Below are 5,000 nucleotides of genomic sequence, written 5' to 3' on the forward strand. Positions count from 1 at the left end.
GGTTTCTTTTTTATTACTTTCGGTGCTGGACGTTTGCTACCCTGGGGAAGGTAACTGCCTCCCCGGGGTCCCATCATGGCCTCCACCCTCATTGAGGAGTGGAGGGGCCGCATTGCCATAATCTCGGAGAAACTGGTCTACACGGAGGACGGCATCCTACTCCCATCCCGGGAGACTGCAGGAACCGTATGCAGGGCTGTGCGTCGGAACATGGAGGCGCTCGAGGCATACACCACGGCCTTGAGCGCCAAAATAGCCATGCTCAAGAAGGGAGTCGGTCTGCCCCACCATCTGAGGGTCGACCAGATTTCCCTCCTGTTGCTGGGGGCCCTCCATCTACGGGCCCTCGCCCTCAGGGACGCCGGGGCCAGGGCCTTGGAGACCGCCGAGGCGAGTGTGAATACGAACCCTGAAGATGAGGAGGCGGTGGAACAGGGCCCTTCCTATGCCCAAAAGGCTAAGGTGGGGCTCCCAGTACCTGCGGAGTCAGACGGGGAACCCCTCAGGCAGGCCCTGGCTAACCTCCAACAAGAGTTGCGTTCCCTGGGGGAGGAGAAGGAGGAGGTTGCCGGACAGCTGAAAGAGCTCCGGCAGCAGAGCAACAGGGTGGGGAGTCGTCATCGCGGCCCCATACGGGAGCGGATCGTCTCCCTGAAGGAGAAAGAAGCGGAGTTGGCGAGACGCACAGCCCAGAACCGTGACCGCGTGCGGTTCCTGCAGGAGAAGCTGCGGGAGCAGGAGGTGGAGGAGTCGGGGGTACCACCGACCCCGGAGGACCCGGAACCGGTGGCGCCTACATCACCACCGCCACCGCCACCACCACAGTACGACGGGACCCAGGAGAGGTCCGCTATACGAAGGCCGCTGATTTTTTCAATGGAGGAATTGGACGAGGAGGAGGACATTAAGATCCAAGCTGCGCCACGGAGGCGGAAAAAGAAGACCACCAGGAGCAGGCCCGCTATCCAATCGTCCGGGGAGGAGAGCGTCGGGGATACCCCCCCCATCATGTCCGAGGAGGAGTTCCCATCCCTCCCGGCCCGGGTCCCCGACGCTGCTGCCGAGGATCCGAGAGCGGGCCCTTCCCGTCGGAGGGCCAGGGACACTATCCCCGCCGGTCTGCGTTTGGCCGGTGAGCCCCGGGGACCTTGTGTGAGTACCTTCCCCGATGTACCTGTCGGTATGTCCCCTGTTGTTGTCATGTCCCCTGTTGTCCCCCCACCCCCAGTGTGTGTTCCCTCTGTAGTACGTTCACGTTCCCCTGTCTGTGTCCGTCCGTCTTCCGTGGCCCCCGTCGGGGCGCGGGTTTTGTCACCCCCGCGGCCGGCTGCGGCACCGGCGACCGCTTCGGCGGCCGCCGGGGCGGCTGCTGCTGCCGCGGGATCCGTGCCGGCGCTCCCGGCGGCGTGCCCGCCTCCTTGTCCCTCCAGAGGGATCGGCGGTTCTGTGGCCGCTCCCCCCGTTGTAATTGGTCCCATCCACCCTGTGGTGGTGGACCTAGTTGTCCCGGCTGCTCCTGCGGCTTCGGTGTCCCCGGAGGTGCCGTCCTCCGTGTACGGGGCCGCCGCTAACCGGGCTGCCCTCCCCCTGTCCAGACTACTCCGGGCGGAGGAGTCGCCCGGAGTGCAGCTAAAAGAAGCTGCCGTTGCGAGTGGGGCTGCCGCTACCTGGGCGGCCCGCCCTCTGTCCCCACTACTCCGGGCGGAGGACTCGCCTGGAGGGCAGCCAGAGGCGGCTGTTGTTGTGAGCGGGGCCGCCGCTACCCGGGTGGCCCGCTCCCTGTCCAAACTACCCCGGACAGATGATAATCTGTCCGGAGTTTTGCCGGGCGCCGCGGTTTCGATGGAGGCAGTGCCGGGTGCGGCTGCGGTCCCCGCCGGGGTCACTCCGGCAGCGGTGCCGGTGACCCCCGGGGCTCCCGCAGCCGTGATGCCGGTTGCTGGCTCCGCCCCCGCCGCGGCACAGGCCACGCCCCCCGGTAATTTTAAAGTCACGGTGCACAACACACACACTGTATGCCAGGGGACCGCGGGACCACCCGCGATGGCCCCTACGGTCAGGGTGGGGAAGGACCCTGGGGGGCAGAACCCCGGGAGGTCGGCGGTGGCCCGGGCTGCGGGGGTGGTTGCCCCTGCTTCGAAAGAGGTGGGGGTGGCGGCCGCTGCGGTCAGGGCTCCTGCTCCGGCCGAAGGGGGGATTCCCACCGGGGTGACACCTTCCCCCGCCGTGACACAGGGGGTCGCTGCGGTGGCCGCGGTACCCGCCGGTGGGTCCACGGGCGGGCATGGTAGCGGGGCCACGGGGGGGTCCACAGTGCCCATAGTGCCCACTCCAACGGTGGCCCCAGGTGCGACACCCGCAACCGCTAACGCCTGGGCGGCGGGTCCCCCGAAGGTTCAGGTGCCACCACCAGGCAGGCGGGCTACGGGACTCCCAGCGGGGCAACCCATGCGGAGAAGGAACGTGGTCCGCCTGCTGCACGTAGCGGAGGGATCCGTGCCCGATAGGAAGCGGGTGGTAGGGGCCCTGAAGGACCTGGGCTTTGCGGTCGCGGACTTTTTCGCCATCATCCACGTTAGCGGCACCCCTGAGTATGACATCAGTTTCATGTCCCCGAGGGGTCTGGAGAGGTTCTGGACCCTTTGGGAGGGGGTGCCAAAGTCCGGCGACAGCCTATGGGCCCGGTTCAATGTCCAGGCCATATCGCGCCAGGAGGTCCGCAAGGTGAACTTCCTGGTGCGGAATGAGTCCATACCCGTCGCGGACATACTGGTGTGGGCCCGCAGATACGGGGAGGTCTTGACCACCCCGGTCAAGACTCTCTGTGAGGACGGGATCTGGAACGGCGGCTGGACGGTCAACATCCGTCTGAAGGAGGTACGGGGTCTCCTACAGCACATGCCCAACTCCTTCTTCATCGGGACTGACCGGGTATCGTGCTTCTATCCCGGTCAGCCCCGGGTGTGCCACAAGTGTGGCTCGCCCCGGCATTTCAGCATAGGGTGTGATGTCACCAAGTGCACCCTATGCGGTGTTGTAGGACACTCCAAGCAGGAGTGCACTACCATCCGTTGCAACCTGTGCGGGGTGTTGGGTCATTCCTACAGAGCGTGTCCTGAAGCCCAGCACAACTTGGACAGTATCTGGGAAGGAGAGGGCGAATTCGCAGAGGAAGACCCGCGGCCAGTTGTGGGGGGCGCTCGGGACAAGGCTCTACCCGACGCCCCAGGTACCTCCTCCGGCACCGACCCCGTAAGTAACATCATTGACCCGTTGCCTGTCCGTCCAAAACAACGAATGTCTCACCCCATTTCTGTCTGTACTCCTTCCACAGGCATCACCACACGATCGGCGTCAGGACCCCGAGCCGCAACCACGCGGGATGAGTCGGGGTGGACGACTGTCGGTCCGAGGAAGGAGACCCCAACTCAGGAGGCAGCTCGGAGAGGTCCGGTAAGATCCTCCGCCTCTGCTAAGACCCCTTCCCGGGGGGATCCACCCTCCACACTAGAGGGGGAGAAAGTCCCTTCGGGACGGGGGAGCTCCGGGGCCCCGAAACCCAAATCCATCGTTGTCGCTGCCGCAAAATCATCAGCGGCGGCGGCCGTCGCTGAAACCGCTATCGGCAAGACGTGCGGGGACATACCAGTCCAGAACAGGTTTAGTGCCCTGATGGACTGGGGTACCCGCATGGAGGTCGAGGAGGCGGCAGAGGCGGCGGCGGTAGTGGCGACAGTGGCGGGGGAGGGTGGAAGGGCCGCGGAAGCTCGAGGACACCTGGCAGAGGTGGAGGATAGCGAGTTGGTAGAGGTGCCGATTCCGGAGGAGGACGCCTTGCCCGCGGGGCTCTCCGCGAAAAGGTACCCCTCAGACTCGGACGGTGAGAACGTACGGAAAAAGGGAAAGTCTCCTCATTCTCATCACCCTTGATGGCGACTCTCCCCATACTATCCTTAGCCACTCATAACGTGGCTAGTATTAAGACGTGCAGGGCCCGATTTATAGCCTATGATAACTGGCACAGGGAGAACTACCATATAATCTTTGTCCAGGAAACCCGCCTGGACTCCCTGGGGGCCCTGCATGCAGCTAAACGCGACTGGAGATGGGGGCACTCCTTTTTTTCACTAGCCACGGAGGGCTACGGGGGAGTTGCCATCCTGTTCCAGGGTGTGGACATAACGTTCAATAGGGTGATTGAGATAACGAAGGGTAGGTGCGTAGTTCTTGATGTGTCGGTAGGCAGGCAGCCTCTCCGTCTGATTAATATCTATGCCCCCCAGACCAAGTGGGAGAGGAAGCGTCTGTTTAACGAGATAGAGCCTTTCCTCTACACGTCCCGGCATATTGTCTTTGCTGGTGATTTTAATACCGTTACTAGGACCAAAGACAGGAAAGGTGGCAAAGACAAACCGGGATACGACGCTTTGGCCCTTACTAGAATAGTCAGGCAGGCAGGCTTGGTAGATGTGCATATTAAGCACAACCCAGACCTCACAGGTTACACATATCAGCGAGGTAACTGCCAGAGTAGGATAGATAGGATTTATGTTAAGGAGTCTCTTCCGGTGACGGCACTTGTGCTTAAACCGGTGGAGTTCTCCGATCACTTTATTCTTACCTGTCTGTTAAATGTCTCGCAGGCTCCGCTAAGAGGTAAAGGGATTTGGCGACTTAATTCTGACATCTTGACAGAAGGCTGGGTTCAGCAGGCTTTCGAGAACTTCTTTCATGACCAGGTCACCGTTGCGGAATTCTGCACGACGAAGTCTGAGTGGTGGGAGATGGTGAAGGTAAGAACCCGTGCCTTATTTCGCTCTCTTTCTCAGAACATCCAGTCCTCAAAGTACAGGACTTATCTCGGGCTCCTGTGCAAGTTAGACTGTCTGGTGTCGCAACGAGGTGATCCCGGGGACATCTCTAGGGTCAAATCCATGATGAGGACGTTCCAGTATGACAGGTATGCCTCCTTGCTCAAGGAAAGGGATCATGGGGCTTAC

Source organism: Sceloporus occidentalis, unplaced genomic scaffold, assembly GCF_023333645.1.
Source record: "Sceloporus occidentalis isolate IW3139 unplaced genomic scaffold, rSceOcc1.0.p SCAF_16, whole genome shotgun sequence".
In the NCBI taxonomy this organism is placed as follows: Eukaryota; Metazoa; Chordata; class Lepidosauria; order Squamata; family Phrynosomatidae; genus Sceloporus; species Sceloporus occidentalis.